The sequence below is a fragment of the Chiloscyllium plagiosum genome, chromosome 9 (assembly GCF_004010195.1).
Source record: "Chiloscyllium plagiosum isolate BGI_BamShark_2017 chromosome 9, ASM401019v2, whole genome shotgun sequence".
NCBI lineage: Eukaryota > Metazoa > Chordata > Chondrichthyes > Orectolobiformes > Hemiscylliidae > Chiloscyllium > Chiloscyllium plagiosum.
The window spans coordinates 12761522-12779763 of NC_057718.1; the positions used below are offsets into that span (position 1 = coordinate 12761522).

General features: G+C 42.4%; 1 protein-coding gene across 2 annotated transcripts in view; it reads left to right on the top strand.

Moving 5' to 3' along the window:
- Positions 1-1714: 1714 nt before the first annotated feature.
- The window catches only part of fam120b (family with sequence similarity 120B), an 81866-nt gene continuing 65338 nt past the window's right edge, over positions 1715-18242 (top strand). For both annotated transcript variants that reach the window (XM_043695397.1, XM_043695398.1), the window contains exon 1: positions 1715-1789. The gene's annotated coding sequence lies outside the window, so the exon portion shown is untranslated. The remainder of the gene's footprint in view (positions 1790-18242) is intronic.

Below are 18242 nucleotides of genomic sequence, written 5' to 3' on the forward strand. Positions count from 1 at the left end.
TTTTTAAAAAAAAATCCAGAGGTGTGTAATGGCATCTTTGAATAGGGCAGAGGGTGGTGGTGGGGATGCTAGTTTTGCCTTGCATTATTGTTGGTAAGCACAGTGAATAAGCCACTGCCGAGCAATAATCAAAAGAGCCCAACCAGAAAGTCCATGCCTTTCTGAAGAATCCTTCAAGCTATCAAATCCCAATGTGTCAAAAATCTAATTCCACAATAACCATTCTTCTCTCTGCTCCCCAACCCCCATCCCCTTCAAAAAAAAACAAGCTGTCCAACTAAAATCCTTACTGATTTCGCCAACATCAGGTGCCTTCCTGCGGCTCAGATAAATTGCTTATACTTTTAATGATCAAATAATGAATCTAAATGTGGAATATTCTTATTGAATATTAAAATCACTGAGTGGGTCTCTGCTTTTCTTGACATACTAATGACTGCAGGGCACTACTTCAAAATTTTCTTTTGAAACAAAACATGGAAATATCGTGAACTGTGAAGAGGTTAGTGATTAGATTGAGGAGGATACAGATGAGTGGAATGTGCATATGTGATCAGTTTTTATAGGAGTGAAATTTGGAGTATTGTGTGTAATTGTGGTTTCTCTCCTATAGGAAGGATGTTGTGAAACTTGAAAGGGTTCAGAAAAAAGTTACAGGGATATTGGCAGGGTTGAAGGATTTGAGCTATAGGGAGAGGCTGAACAGGCTGGGGCTATTTTCCCTGCAGCGTCAGAAGTTGAGGGGTGATCTTATAGATGTTTATGAAATCATGAGAGGCATGGAATAGGGTAAATAGGTAAGGTCTTTTCCCCAGGCTGGTGGAGTCCAAAACTTTAAGGTGAAAGGGGAAAGATTTAAAAGGGATCTGAGGGGCAACATTTTCATGGGTGGTGTGTGTATGGAATAAGCTGCCAGATGAAGTGGTGGAGGCCAGTATGATTGCAACATTTAAAAGGTATCTGGAAAGGTATATGAATAGGAAGGGTTTAGAGGGATTTGGGCCAAATACTGGCAAATCAGACTAGATTAATTTAGGATATCTGGTTGGCATGGACGAGTTGGAGCAAAGGGTCTGTTTCCGTGCTGTACATCTGCATGACTCTATGACTCAATATTAACAGGAAAAGACAGGGTAGATAAACTCGTTTCACTGCTTGGAGACTCTAGAACTAGTATGAGAGTTATAGCCAAACTGTTCAGGAGAGATGAAGGGCTCCTGCCCGAAACGTCGATTCTCCTGCTCCTCGGATGTTGCATGACCTGCTGTGCTTTTCCAGCACCAGACACTCTCGACTCTCGCTCCAGCAACTGCAGTCCTCACTTTCTCCTAGATGTTCAGGAGAGATGTTCGGAATCACGTGTACACACAAAGGGCAGTAGATGTTCGGTACTCTCTTCCACAAAGGGCAGTTGATGCTAGATCAGATGTTAATTTTAAATCTAAGGCAGATGATTATTTTTGTTCAGCACAGGTATGAAGGGATAAAGGGCAAAATGCCTCTCATTGCATGGCACAACGAGGTCGAGGGGCTGAATGGCCTACTCCAGTTAGAATGCCCACCCCTTGCCCCGCTAGGGTTGGGTGACTGACAGCTAGAAGTGACGGCTCTCGAGTTGCCACTGAGCCCAGGCTGGGGGAGGAGAGTGGGGGCTGCGCCTGAGTGAATGAGTCGGGGCTGGGAGGAGTACCAGGAGGGGGCGCTGCAGCGGGAGCGCGCCTCTCAGCCTGAGGGCAGCGGGGGCGTGTACGTCAGCGGAGGGAGCGTGCACGGGCGGGGGCGAGCCCAGGTAAGCCCTTATTTCAGGGGCGTTTCGGACGGTTGTGGCTTCACCAAGATTCAAGTGAGGTCCACTCCGTCCTCCTCTGCCTCCTCCCCGGGCTGTCCGTGCCCGAGCCGCCGCTTTCAGCGCTGGGGGTGGAGTTGCCTCCCTCCCGCCCTCGGTTGCTCTCATCCCCGGCCTCGAGTTGAATCCTGTCCGCCTGTGCGTGCACCTTACCCCGGGCACGTTCCGGAGGAATGCTCAGTGCCCCCCCCAGTGAACCCGGAGCCGGGGAACCCTGCTTTAAGATCTACTTCAGCCGTGCCCGAGAGCCCCCGCTCACACTGGGCTGCAGACTTGCAACTTTTAGCGGAAACTTGCTTTAAATTTAACCTTAAATTTAACCTTTGAGGGCGAGTTTCTTGATGGTGCATTTTGTTTGTAGACACCCTCCCCCTCGCCGCTGAGCTTGAGCTTGCACAAGCATTGATGACAAAATGCTGCTGGCTGTGTGTGTCTTGTATTTGTAATATTTTCTGTCAGATAAACTCACATCCAGTGATGGATTGGTCTGTGTTATCATCATAGGTACTACTGGAGACATCTCCTCATCCTATGTTGCCCTCACTGTCTGAAAACTTTCCTTTCGAGCTCCACCCTGCCCTTCCCTCCTTTGTAAATTCTCCAACATTTCCCATGTACGACCCCCATCCCCAATATTTTTTGCATTGTCTTACTGTCATCATCTTCAGCTAACATTAAATATGATTGTTCATTTGTGGGTGGCACAGTGGTTAGCACTGCTGCCTCACAGCGCCAAAGACCCAGGTTCAATTCCCGCCTCAGGTGACTGACTGTGTGGAGTTTGCACATTCTCCCTGTGTCTGTGTGGGTTTCCTCCCACAGTCCAAAGATGTGCCGGTCAGGTGAATTGGCCATGCTAAATTGCCCGTAGTGTTAGGTGAAGGGGTAGATATAGGGGTATGGGTGGGTTGTGCTGCTGCGGGTCGGTGTGGACTTGTTGGGCCGAAGGGCCTGTTTCCACACTGTAAGTAATCTAATCTAATTCTTGCATTCTTCATAAATTGGCTGTCACATCTCTCACATTGCAACGGGGACCACTTCAAAAGTATTTTGCTGTCTGTAAAGTTTTTGGAGGCCACGTAAGGTGCAATACAAATGCAAGTTTTTATTTCTGCAAAACTGAGCTGATAGTTTCCATTGTTGATGTAGAATGATGCAAATTGTAAGGAATGCGTATGCTTGCACTACTGTTAAAGTGGTGGAAAAGATTTACAGGATTCTGCATTTGATAAAGAGAGGCAAGGACATTGTTGAATCTTTATAAAGTTCTGGTTTAGCCTCATTTGGAGCGCATGGTATAAAGGCAATGAAGGCATGGGAGAAAATGTGGAAGACATTCACAAGAATAGCTTGAGTGTTGAGGAACTTGAGTGGATTAGTGGAAAAGCTGAGGTTTTCCCTTGAGAAGGGAAGGTTGAAACAGTTGAAAATTTTTGACGTGATTTGGAGATGCCGGTGTTGGACTGGGGTGTACAAAGTTAAAAATCACACAACACCAGGTTATAGTCCAACAGGTTTAATTGGAAGCACACTAGCTTTCGGAGCGACGCTCCTTCATCAGGTGATTGTGATGAAGGAGTGTCGCTCCGAAAACTAGTGTGCTTCCAATTAAACCTGTTGGACTATAACCTGGTGTTGTGTGATTTTTAACTTTGAAAATCTTTGAGGGATCCAGATAGACTGGATGGAGAGTACCTGATCCCACTGATGCAAGGGTGGGCAATCAGAGGATGTGGATTTTAAAGTAATTGGCAAAACAGCCAAAAGTGACTTGAGGAAAAACAAACTTATTAATTTTCCAAAGGGCGACTAATTGCAGGACTAGCAAAAGGGTGGTAGATACTTTAAATAAACTTGGTCAGATACATGTCTAAGGCAGTTGGGACTTGAGCCATATCCAGTGATGGATTGAACTGTGCTACCATAGGTACTGCTTCAACCAGTGGAGACATCTCATGCCATCTTGTCCTTGCTGTTCCTGCACTACAAGAGCCCAAAGGTGATGTTATACATGGACTTCTAAACATTTATGCTGAAGAGAGCTCTAAACATCATGCATCATGATGATGTCATAGAATTGTGAACAGAACAGTTTAGGATCTCGAAGTGGTGAGACTGAACGTTCAATTTGCCTCAAAGTGTTTGCAACAATGTCTGTGGTATCTTTATAACCTGTAATTAGATATGTTGACATGTGGTAAGCAATACCTTAACAAAAAGTGACTCTTTTAGTTAGACCAGGATGTGCTTCCTCAACCACATTAGACCAAGTAGACTGTTGAGTTTCCCACCCTTAATGGGCATGGTGCCAGCAGCATTCATCATGAGCTGGCATGCTCACATGAAATGGTAGGCATCTGTAGGAAATCTTCTGATTAACTTTAGGTCACCTGCTTATGCAGCACAGCCAGCACCAGAGAAACACTGAAGATTTCAGATCCTTACTTGGACCCTCCTGTGGCAATCCTTAACAAGGAAAAATATTCCCGTGAATGTTAAAAGCATTTCAGACCTGGTAAGAACTTGCTGAAACAGGAGAGTAAGCATCTCCCTGGAGTAAGAGAATTAGTTACTGCAAAGCAGATACTGATGTGAAGTATGTGTGAAGCAGTGATCTGTGGAGGTGGGCCAAGCTATGTATAAGGTGGGAATCATACACTTTTCCATTAAAGTTGAGAATCCTCCATTATAGCTGCAAAATGCAGGAAGATTCTCCAGAAAAGCCGCAAACACCGGCAGATTACTGCAAATTAAAAGTCTTATAAGCAATGAAATATAAAGGAAGTCATGACATAAGAAATAATATTGCCACAAAGACTGTATTTCAGAAAAGGGCAAAATAGTATGAGTCATATCTGGCACATAGAAAGAGGAGGTCAGTAGTTTCAGCTCCAGAACAGCTCTGCAGGAGTTCCTTAGAGTGTTGTCCTAGGCCAAACATCTTGAGCTGCTGCTTCAATGACCTTAAGGTCAGTAAGGTCAGAAGTGGGGTGTTCACTGAAGATTGCACCATGTTCAGCACCATTCGCAACTCCTCAGGTACTGAAGCAATCAGTGTTCAAATGCAAGAAAATAGAATAGAATAGAAATTTATTGTCACGTTTTCTTATATATGAAAAGTACAGTGAAAAGTTTTAAAACTATAACTATATGAATAACAAAAGACATACATAATTTAAAAAAATTAAAATTGAGTCATAGTTCATCACAATTCAGTTAATCGCTCCTGGGCTTGGGGAAAGCTGATTACGGAGCGATAGAATACCCAGAACACAGCTGAGATGAAACCACCTTTCCTTGACAAGGACGCCACACCAGGACAAGACAACCACACCAGGCTGCAGAAATACTGAGCTGGAAGCATCCGCTGAAGAAGACCATAAGAATGGAAAGTAATATTCCTGTCAAGCAATCACCATCTTCAATAAAAGACAGCCTAACCATAGTCCCTTGAAATTCAATGACATTACATCACTGAAACCCCTAGCAATCTCCTAGGGAGAGCATTGACCAGAAACTGGACTCATAGATATAGTGGCTACAAGAATAGATCAGAGACTAGGAATACTGCAGTGAATAACTCATTTCTTGACTCCCCAAAGGCCTGACCACTATCTCCAAGACACAAATCATGAGTCTAATGGAATGCTCCCAACTTGTCTGGATGAGTGCAGCTCCAACAACACTCAAAGATCTTGATACCATCCAGGACAAAGTAGACTGCTTGATTGGCACCAGGTCCAAAAACATTCGCTCCCTCCAGCTCCAGCGCATATTCGCAGCAGTATGTGCTATCCAAAAGGTGCACTGCAAAAATTCACCAAACATCCTTAGGTGGCCCTTCCAAACCCATGATTGCGACTATCTAGAAGGGCAAGGGCAGCAGGTACACAGGAATATTATGACCCTGCAAGTTCCCCTCCAAGCCACTCAATATCTTGACATGGAAATGTACCGCTGTTACTTCATTGTCTCTGGGTCAAAATCCTGGAATTACCACCCTAATTGTAATGTGGGTCTACCTGTAGGAGTTCAAGAAGGCAGCTCACCACCACCATCACCACCACCACTACCCAAGTGCAACTAGGTATGTGCAGTAAATGCTGGCCAGTCAGCAACATTCATGTCCCACTTGTGAATAAAAGAAAGTGCGAAGAACTCGACGTCCTGGAGAAAATTTCTGAATTGAAAAATAGCTTCTAAATTAGATATTAACTCAGAAGCTAAACGAATAAGGTGAAACCATTGATTCTTTTATTCATGATTTCTACAGATTAGTGGAGAAATGAAACTAGGGTGACTTCAAGTCAGAATTCATAAGAGACAAAATTGTATAGGAATTCTGATGAGTCTGTCAGATTCACTGCAGTCCAAAGAAATCCCAACTCTTGAGAAAGCCACTCAGATGGTCAGTGAAACAGATGTCCAAAAGCCACACAGATTAATTCAAAGAGATCAGCCTTGCCACAGGAGATTAGTAGTGTCCACTAAAAACACAAGGCTCAAAACGTGGACAACTAACATGAGAAACGAGTGCAATGAATAAGATAAGCACCAGAGATGAAAAATCAGCACTGTGGAGCAAATCAAGCTCACAGGCACAGACAGTCCCCATTTTCCAGCAACCCTATTTCAGGGATAACAAATATTAGAAAAGCTATGTATAGTTCATAATCAAGAATTCTCACCCTTGTGGAGAGACCGACATCTTTTCTAAATGGTGGAATTACTTAAATGATATAAAGTTAACAGCTGGTGAAGGAGCAATCAAAGTGCCACCAACAGAAAACCTCCAGGGATAGGAAAAGTCTAGAGGGATATGGGCCAAATTTAGGCAAGTGGGACTAGTTTAATTTGGGAAACTTAGTCGGCATGGACAAGTTGGACTGAAGGGTCTATTACCATGCTGTATGGCTCCTTAGACTCACAATGGAACTGAAACAACAAAACAGAATCAATTGAGATTAGTTATGTTGGTATAAATAATTTGTTTCATTATATCAACAGGAAAGGAATCTGTGACTGTACTGAATTGGCTGAAATGTTTTCCACTGCTGTCAATACTGAAATGTGCTCAGGCCAATGGGCTGAGAAGTGGCAGATGGAGTTTAATTCAGATAAATGTGAGGTGCTGCATTTTGGAAAAGCAAATCTTAACAGGACTTATACACTTAATGGTAAGGTCCTAGGGAGTGTTGCTGAACAAAGAGACCTTGGAGTGCAGGTTTATAGCTCCTTGAAAGTGGAGTCGCAGGTAGATAGGATAGTGAAGAAGGCATTTGGTATGCTAGCTCTTATTGATCGGAGTATTGAGTTCAGGAGTTGGGAGGTCATGTTGCAGCTGTACAGGACATTGGTTAGGCCACTGTTGAAATATTGCGTGCAATTCTGGTCTCCTTCCTATTGGAAAGATGTTGTGAAAAGATTTCCAATGATTTTGCCAGGGTTGGAGGATTTCAGCTATACGGAGAGGCTGAACAGTCTGGGGCTGTTTTCCTTGGAGCGTCGGAGGTTAGGGGTGATTTTATAGAGGTTTACAAAATCATGAGGGGCATGGATAGGATAAATAGTCAAAGTCTTTTCCCTGGTGTCGGGGAGTCCAGAACAAGAGGGCAGAGGGTTTAGGGTGAGAGGGGAAAGATATAAAAGAGACCAACAGGGCAGCTTTTTCACTCAGAGGGTGGTACGTGTATGGAATGAACTGCCAGAGGAAGTGGTGGAGGCTGGTACAATAACAACATTTAAAAGGCATTTGGATGGGTATATGTATAAGAAGGGTTTGGAGGGATAAGGGCCAGGTGCTGGCAGGTGGGACTAGATTGGGTTGAGATATCTGGTTGGCATGGACGCGTTGGACCGAAGGGTGTGTTTTCATGCTGTACATTTCTATGACTACAAGAATCAATACGTTTTGCAATGATAAACAAACGAGGTAGCCAGGGAACAGCATGTCCGATTTGAACCAGTTGCCACATTTATAACTAATATAACTTGGGATGCATCACAGATAGTGAGCAGATAACCATGAAACAAATTCAAGTCTGATGTTAGCTGCTGAGGTGACTTGGAAGAGAAAAGTTCAAGCAGAATATTTCACTTCTTTTCCCAAGAATAATCCAAAGTAACTGTGACAGAGATCGTGCTAAAATCGAAGCAATCCTCAAATAGCAGAACTTCAAAAGGGAACATGTTAGTTTCACCAATAATGCAATTGCTGAAAACTAATGAGAGAGTCCAAAGTAGTCATTGTGTTAAAGTAAAAACTTGATATGCTTCAGCACAAGTCTACAGTTTGAGTATCAACATCTTCTGACTAAGATTGGAGATGTTATACATACAACTTCATGGAAACCACCATGAGAAGTGATTACCAGAGTCTGACAATTCAAGCTAACTGCAAATAAGAAATTGCCTTCTTCAGCAGGAAGGTGTCTTCCACAAAGGAAATCCAAGGGAGCGTTAAGGAAGAAAATCAAATAAAATAATCTATTACCTGGTAAACTAGCAGTTTTGCAAGCTTGAAGAGAACCCATTCCCGGAGAATAGCGAAACCACCAGATTAACTGCACTTCTAAAGTCAGAGACTTGTGAAAGTGGGCTTATTTTAATGTAATTATACACATAGATCGCAATAAAAATGGTAAAAAAAACTTGGGATGATAGATGTATATAGTCTGAAAGGGATAATACTGAGGAGTGTCATAAGGACTAACCATTATGATGATAATGTACAGATCAGTGGATAGAACAGCTTTGGATCTCAAAGGAGTGAGACCTAATATTCAGGTCCTCCTCATAGTCTCTGTAACAATTTTTACCATTACGAGTGTAATCTGTATATAGTTGCTGATATGCAATGAACTACATCATTGTTAACTAGAGCTTCTTCTAGTTAGACCAGGAAGTGATTTCCCTCTACCAGACTAGACCAGGCAGGCTCAGAAGTTTCCTATGCTAACAAGGATGTTGGCAGCAACCTTCATCATGAGCAGCAACTCATACTGTGTTGTGATCTGGTATGTCCATGCAACAGGCGGGAGTATGGACCTTGCTAAATAGCTGTTAAAGAGAGCTGCCATGGACATGATGGAACAATCAGCCTCCCTTATGCCTTAACCATTCTATTATTTTACTAACTCAGGGTGAGGGTCTAGATGTAGGTATGCTCACTGAGCTGGAAGGTTCTTTTTCAGACGTTTCATCACCATACTAGGTAACATCTTCAGTAAGCCTCTGGATGAAGCACTGCTGATGTTTCCTGCTTTCTATTTAAATGTTTGGGTTTTCTTTGAGTTGGTGATGTCATTTCCTGTGGTGATGTCATTTTCTGTTCTTTTTCTCGGGGGCTGGTAAATGGGGTCCAAGTCAATGTGTTTGTTGATAGAGTTTCGATTGGAATGAGCTTAAAAATGTGTTGCTGGAAAAGCGAAGCAGGTCAGGCAGCATCAAAGGAGAAGGAGAATCGGTGTTTCGGGCATAAACCCTTCTTCAGAAAGGCTTATGCCCGAAACGTCGATTCTCCTTCTCCTTTGATGCTGCCTGACCTGCTGCACTTTTCCAGCAACACATTTTTCAGCTCTGATCTCCTGCATCTGCAGTCCTCACTTTCTCCTTTCGGTTGGAATGCCATGTTTCTAGGCATGTCTCCGTTTGGCCTGTCCTAGGATGGATGTGTTGTCCCAGTCGAAATGGTGTCCTTCCTTATCTGTATGTAAGGATACTAGTGAGAGAGGGTCATGCTGTTTTTTGGCTAGTTGATGTTCAAGTATCCTGGTGGCTAGTTTCTGCCTGTTTGTCCAATGTAGTGTTTGTTACAGATCTTGCACGGTATTTTGTAAATCAGAGTGAGGGTGTCACTGGATAGGCCAGCTTTTAATACCCATCCCTAATTGCCCAGAGGGAGAAAGTGAGGACTGCAGAGTAAGGATACTAGTGAGAGAGGGTCATGCTGTTTTTTGGCTAGTTGATGTTCAAGTATCCTGGTGGCTAGTTTTCTGCCTGTTTGTTCAATGTAGTGTTACACATCTTGCACGGTATTTTGTAAATCAGAGTGAGGGTGTCACTGTGAGGCCAGCTTTTAATACCCATCCCTAATTGCCCAGAGGGAGAAAGTGAGGACTGCAGATGCTGGAGATCAGAGTCGAGAGTGTGGTGCTGGAAAAGCACAGCAGATCAGGCAGCGTCCGGGGTGCAGGAGAATTGATGTTTAGGGCATAAGCCCTTCATCAGAAAACTGCCCAGAGGGCAGTTAAGAGTCAACCACATTGCTGTGGGTCTGGAGTCACACAGAGGCCAGAGTAGGTAAGAATGGCAGTTTCCTTCCCTAAAGGTCACTACTGAACCAGAAGAGTTTTTCCAACATTCAACAATGGATTTCATGATCATTATTAGACCCTTAATTCCAGGTTCTTCAATGAATTCAAATTCTACTATCTGCCATGGCAGGTTTGAACCTAGGTCCCCAGAAGATTGCATGGGTCTCTGGATTAATAATCTATCAATAATATCAGTAAGTCATCGTCTCTCTTTGCACTGAACGGATTTCATTTCACAAGTTTTATTGTGTAGAAATGCAACAAAACCATCATTAAGCTTTACTAAAATTTGGAATATTTCACACAAAATGGTGACCATCACTATTTAAGTTGGTATGGATATAGAATGGACAAGTTTGATTAATGGAATGTGTGGAGAATAAATATCGAATCACTTGATGCACAGGTTCTGCTGAGCATTGCCCTTCATTGTTTTTGCCTACTTAAGTGAGGAGAGATGTGGCGCAGCTTGGCAGTACAGGCAGCAGACTGTTTTTCTATCCTTGCATGAAGTATGCAGGATGGCATGGGGAGCTAGATTGTTTTTGTGTGGGCCAATAACTGGTAGCTTTGACCATCACCTCCTTCAGAACTCGAGAAGAAACTACCATCAATGCTAGTACTTTTCTTTAACAATAATAAATGTATAAAATAATAGGCATTTAAAGATGCAATCAGTCTCATGCAGCACTCACCCATTGTTTCTAGTGAACCAACAGGCACCACCTACCTGTGGCAAAGCTCAAAACACAGACAGGCAGTGGGAATATCCTTGCCTAATGATTCTCTGCATTTTAAAAATTAGCCAAGTAATAACTTGAGGCATTCAGGGGATGATTGTTTAAATAGAAACATTGTGAAGGTTACAGAGAAAAAGGCAAGAGATTGACAATAAGTTAAATTGTCCAGAGCGCTGGTGGATGACTGGCCTCCTGTACTATAACTAATCTGCGATTCTCTGAAAAGAGGACCAGAACTGTGCTGTCTGCACATTCTCCCCGTTTCTGCGTAGATTTCTTCCGGGTGCTCTGGTTTCCTCCCACAGTGCAAAGATGTGCAGGTTAGGTGGATTGGCCGTGCTAAATTGCCCATAGTGACCAGGTATGTGTAGGTTAGGTGGATTAACCATGGGAAATGCAGGGTTACAGGGATTAGGTAGTGGGGTGAGTCTGGATGGAATGCTGTTTGGAGAGTCAGTATAGACTTGTTGGGCCAAATGGTCTGTTTCCACGCTGTCGGAATTCAATGAATTCTATAACTGATAGTGGAATTTAAAAATCATAGGTAATCATTCGCAAAAAATGTATTAAAATTGAGTAGAAGTCATAGTAAGTATTTATCAAATCCCAGTTTGACCTCAAAAGGAGTATTGTATTCAATACAGGGCATCAAACTCTAAGAAGGAAATGATGGTTTCAGTGGAGGCACAGACAAGATTAATATGAATAGTGATTTAAGTAACTTCGGTTCCACAGTTAGATGGAGAAACTGGAAAATTGTTTTCCTCGGTGATGCAAAGGTTGAGAGGCAGTTTGACAGAGGTATTCAAAATCATGAGATATCAATTAAAAACAACTTGCATGAGTGGAAGAGTCAAGAACCAGAGGACATTGATTAAAGATGATTAGCATAAGACCCAAAGCCAAAATGAAGGAAAGCTTTTTTATACATCATGAAGTTAGGATTCACAATGTACTACCTGACAGTATGCTTTTGTATCTTTAATGGCTTTGTCTTGGGCCTGGGTATAGTTGTTATGGCAGTAATCAGCCACACAGCCCAGGTTCTGGTAACTCTCTATCCGTGCCCAGGCATATTCAATCATTGCTTTTAAAAGGGAATAGAATATTATTCCCATTCCCTTTCCCTTTCTCTTCTCTAAAGAAGAGAGAAAATAATTGCAGGGCTACATTGTAAAGGTGAGGGCAACGAGACAGGATAAGTTGCTCTTTAATAGAGCCAGAGCAAACACGATGGCCTGAATGGCTGCCATTGTTGAAACCATTCTAAAATTCTAGTGCACGTGATGTTGTACTAATTTACGGGATTATGAGCAGTTCATGAATTTCCAAATAGCAATCATGTGCCTGATGGGTGAAATTACTGAGTAAATAACAAAATTAAAATAAGACAGTATACAATGCCAGCATGAATAATTTTGCAAGGCTAATTTTGAGAAACAACGTGGTTTCTTCAGATGTATTCTGTAGTGTTTCTCTACAGATGTAGCATCTAAATGGATCCCAAAGCTTTGAGTGTTGTCTGAATTCAGTCTTCCACCCTTGTGTGTTTTCCTGAGATGGCCAAAGAGGAAAGTTATGATTCTGTCATAGTGCAAGATGCATTTATTTACTGACCCACAAATATCATTTTTATTCTGTAGTCACTGGCATTTCACAAGCAGGGCAACAGAATGGATTCCTTTTTATTTCGAGAGCCAAATGAATCAACCATAAATCCAAGAACTGAAGTATATTTCCAAAGAATATATATCTCATCTTCCTGTATTCAATCAGTTTTCTCTCTGGCCAATAGCAAAAAAGACTGCATAACAAAGACATCGCTGCAAAGGTGTAAGTAAAGGACCTTCAGCACTTAGACAGCTCCTTTCTTCAAATTGGGAAGTCATAGTCAAAGTCATAGAGATGTACAGCATGGAAACAGACCCTTTGGTTCAACTCGTCCATGCTGACTTGATATCCTAACCTAATCTAGTCTCATTTGCCAGCACTTGGTCCATATCCATCTAAACCCTTCCTATACATGCACCCATTCAGATGCCTTTTAAATGCTGTAATTGTACCAGACTCCACCACTTCCTCTGGCAGCTCATTCCATACACGCACTACCCTCTGTGTGAAAAAGCTACCCTTTAGGCCCCTTTTATATCTTTCCCCTCTCACCCTAAACCTGTGCCCTCCAGTTCTGGACTCCCCCATCCCAGGGAAAAGACCTTGTCTATTTATCCTATCTTTGCCCCTCATAATTTTGTAAACCTCTATGAGATCACCCCTCAGCCTCCAATGCTGCAAAAAAAAATCAGCCTCAGCCTTTTCAGCCTCTCCCTAAAGCCCAATATCTTTGTAAGTCTTTTCTGAACCCTTTCAAGTTTCACAACATCCTTCCAATAGGAAGACCAGAATTTCACACAATATTCATAGAGATGTACAGCATGGAAACGGCACGGTGGCACAGTGGTTAGCACTGCAGCCTCACAGCGCCAGAGACCCGGGTTCAATTCCCGACTCAGGCGACTGACTGTGTGGAGTTTGCACGTTCTCCCTGTGTCTGCGTGGGTTTCCTCCGGGTGCTCCGGTTTCCTCCCACAATCCAAAAATGTGCGGGTCAGGTGAATTGGCCATGCTAAATTGCCCGTAGTGTTAGGTTAAAGGGGTAAATGTAGGGGTATGGGTGGGTTGCGCTTCGGCGGGTCGGTGTGGACTTGTTGGGCCGAAGGGCCTGTTTCCACACTGTAAGTAATCTAATCTAATCTAATCTAATTCCAAAAGTGGCCGAAGCAATGTCCTGTACAGCCGCAACATGACCTCCCAACTCCTATACTCAATGCACTGACCAATAAAGGAAAGTATACCAAACTCCTTCTTCACTACCCTATCTATCTAAGCCTCCAGTTTCAAGGAGCTATGAACGTGCACTGCAAGGACTATTTGTCCAGCACACACCCCAGGACTTTACCGTTAAGTGTGTAAGTCCTGCTCTGATTTGCTTTTCCAAAATGCAGTCCCTTGCATTTATCTAAGTTAAACTCCATCTGTCGCTCCTCAGCCCATTGGCCTATCTGGTCAAGATCCTTTTGTACTCTGAGGTAACCCTCTTCACTGTCCACTACACCTCTAATTTTGGTGTCATCTGCAAACTTACTAACTACACCTCCTATGTTCACATCCAAATCATTTTTATAAATGATGAAAAGCAGTGGACCTAGCACCGATCCTTGTGGCACACCACTGGTCACAGGCTTCCAGTCTGAAAAACAAACCTCCACCACTACCCTCTGTCTTCTATCTTTGAGCCAGTTCTGTATCCAAATGGCTGGTTCTCCCTGTATTCCATCAGGTCTAACCTTGCTAACCAGTCTCCCGTAGGAACCTCATCGAATGCCTTACTGAAGTTCATATAGATCACATCCACCATTCTGCCCTCTTTGTTACATGATTTCCCATGCACAAAGCCATGTTGACTATCCCTAATCAGTCCTTGCCTTTCCAAATACATATAAATCCTGTCCCTCAAGACTCCCTCCAATAATTTGCCCATCACTGATGTCAGGGTCACCAGTCTTTTCCTTAACATGTTTCTTAAATAGTGATACCACTTTAGCCAACCTCCAGTCTTCCAGTTGTGAAAGTAAGCATACTTGACAGAAATTTGATGGGATTTGGTGGGAGATGGCAGTCTCTGTGTTTGACTACTACAAAATTCCTGAGAATTCCAGATCAAGGTTTCTCTCATCCTCAGCTTCTTTCACTGGCCACAAAGGACTCTGGAGGTGATGGGGTTTTTGCTGTACAGTTGCAACTGAGTCGATGAGATGTGTCTTCCCCTGTTCTGTTTATTATGTAGGGAACATATAGAAGAGATCTTGCAATAACCAGGGCTTAAAAGAGTTTTGATCCACAGAAAGAATTGGTGAACATTAAATTAGTGAACTGCACTCCTTTTACATTTCAAAACATCACCTGCTGGCAATGTCATCATAAACTGCAAATTTATCCCATTAGTTTTGGTTTAGTTAGCATCAGTTGCTCCCTGTACAATACAGTTTTTGCAGTTCTTCTAATGCCTTGTTATAGGAGGGAAGCTTTACTATGTGCAGGAAAGTGGCAATCTCCACTGTGGATGGATTGCCCTCTGAGGAATAGTAAGTGGAACACAATTTAATAAACTCTAGATTAATTTGTGCCAGATCACTGTTGGATGTGACATCAGCGCTTTTTTAAATTACAGCAATTGCTACATTCATCTCGTTGTTTCCTATGGTTTAGCCAGCAGTGCATATGATTATCCCTCCATTTGTCGATATTATTTGACAGTGCACATTCAGTTTTCTCTGTTATGTGTTGATACTTGAGGAGCACCAGAGGGTTTTAAGTATTAGTGGCAAAAGCTGCAAGTCAAATTTGCAGATCATTGGTATTATCTTCTTGGTTCATGATCTTACACTTCTGCTTGTTTGAAGAGACAGGGCGTAGTCAAGTCCCTGATAAATAATTGACACACATCTCTTGACAAGAAATTACTGGAGACACAATCCAGGTGATTGGCACAGCATTCAGTGGCCTAAACTTGGATTCGTGCCACTATTTAACTTCCATTTATGTTTGGCTTTATTTACTTCTGCCATGACAAATTCCAGTACCACCACTTAGTGATCTGAAAGTAGATTAGATACTGAGGCAATGCCTTAAATTACTTGTTTATCTCTTGCAATGGCTCACTTGGTAAACAGAGTGTAACTGGGTTTAATTCCTGGTGTGGTGTCAGCCAGCATGGCACTGGGGAGGGAAATAAACATAATTAGCTTCTGCATCCCTAGATATAAAGCAGGGGAAATCACATATTATGTGTCATATGAAAAGAGGCCTTTCAGCCCCATTGGTCTGTGCTATCAACTAACTTAAGCCATTCCTGTCATCCCAGGAATTACTTATGAGGAGAGATTGAGAAGACTAGGCCGGTATTTTCTAAAGTTTAGAAGAATGAGAGGGAATACAAGAGAATCCCTACATTGTGGAAGCAGGCCATTCAGCCCATCAGGTCCACACAGACCCTGTAAAGAGCACCCTTTGAAGCAAAAAGGGAGTTAGGAGTCTGAATTCAAGATTCTCTTAAGGTTAAGATGAAGGTTCAGTGGCAGTATGCAAGACAAATGCAGTGTTACCATTGATTTCAAGAGGGCTAGAATACAAGAGCAGGGATGTACTGCTGAGACTGTATAATGTTCTGGTCAGACCACATTTGGAATATTGTGCACAGTTTTGAGCCATGTATCTAAGAAAGGATATGGTGGCCTTGGAGGGATCTAGACTGGTTCACAAGGATGATCTTGGAAATGAAGGGCTTACCGTTTGAGGAGCAGGTGAGGACTCTGGATCTATATTTGATAAAGTTTAGAACAAAGAGGGGGGGATCTGATTGAAACTTACAGAATCCTGAGAAACGTGGATAGGGTGGACTTGGAGAAGATATCTCCAGACTCAGACCCAAGAGCACAACCTCAAGAGTGAAGGACAAGCCTTCAGAACTGTGATGAGGAGGAATTTCTTCAGTTAGAGAGTGACGGACCTTTGGAACTCATTGTTGCAGAAGGATGTGGAGGCCAAGTCATTTGAGTGTATTTAAGACAGAGATAGATAGGTTCTTGGGGGATCAAAACTTATGGAGAGAAGGCATGAGAATGGGATTGAGAAATATATTAGCCTTGATTGAATAGTGGAGCAGACTTGAGAGGCAGATTGGTTTAGTTCTGCTTCTAAATCTGATGGTCTTATAGAAGTGCAGTTCTCACAACTCCAAAAGTACAGTATTCTCTGGGGTTAAACCAACTCAGGATCAGACTGCATGCCTAGTTTAACCCAATTTAAAATGGCCTTTTAGAATCATTGGATGGTTACAGTACAAAAGGAGGTCATTCAGCTTATTGAGTCTGTGCTGTCTCTCTGCAAGTGCAATTTCATAGTTGCATTCCCTGGCCCAAATGCACTCTTCCAGCAAAGAAACTGGAATCAAAGGGACAACTCTGCAACCCAGTGATTCCCCATCCCTGAAATAGACCGTATTAAAGTTTAGCTGTAGTGTATAGCTGTTGAAATAACAACCATAGCTGCATCGTAGTGTGCAGAAATATCCTTGATCAAAGATGATGAAGAACAAGCAGACTGATCTTACTTGTGGACTCATTTTAGTATTTGTCGCTGCAACTCAATTTTGGGCAGTAAAATGTAGTCCTGGACCTTTTTAAAATAGATAGTTATTGTCCTTGGAACATCTGCCATGAAGAGCTTTTTTTTTAAAAGATAAAGAAAGCCAGAGGGGGTCTACGCTGGATGCATATATATTACAGAATTTACATAATTTTTTTTACTCAGTTTGTCAGGACAATTTGAAAATTATCTTGTGGGTCAAAGGTTTCATCTGCAGTCTATAATCCTTTCTGAAATGGGGCTTCTGCTTTGAACATCAAGTCCAGTCTATCTTCCCAAGGGACCTTGGTTGGCTCCTCAATTTTCTGCAGCTCTTAAATTTATACAGTGTCCCATCCTAGTTGTCTTAATTGTAATAAGTTTTTTTTTGTCCTGATCATGATAATTGCTGAATATTCCCTGTAAGATAACAGTTATCTGAGGCACACAAGATGTTGGTACAGAGTTACCACCAGGTTTAACTGGTTTCTGTATGTAAAGGGATAAATGGCACTGAAGCTTTTTGGTGTGAAGTTCTTGATTCATAATCTCAAATTACTCTCACCATTGTTATTCTTGCTCATGAGAGATGACCACCTTTGAGTTACACAAAACTCAAAAGTGCTGTCTCATTGCAGTAGAAAAGATTGGACGGTCATGCGTTGCCATGTCTTTCTCACAGGTTAACAACAGGAGTTATTCTCAGTTATTAAACAGATCTGTGTTTTGTACACATGCTCTTTCTCAAAATTATGTATTGGGAACTTTTGACAGTCACCTGAGCAGGCAGATAAGGCCTCTGTCTATGTCTCACCTGAAAAACGGCATCTCCACTAGTTCAGCAGACCCTCCATATTGCTGTGGGCTGTCAGGCTTGATTTTTGTATCAAACTGCAGAGTGGGACTAAGCAAGTCAATTTTCTACTTCGAGCTTGTAATTAACTGTAGCAATTTATATTTATGGACTATTCCCAAATAGAGGACAAAAGTCAATCACTGAACCAATTAAAAATTGAAAGAAATAAGTGATACATATTACCCAGGTAAATGAATTGAGTTTGGAGTTAAGGTATAGATCAGCAGTGATCTCATTGAATGGAAGATCTGGCTTGAGAAGAGAAAATTGTGACCTCCAATGGCAACCCTATTGCATCCTCA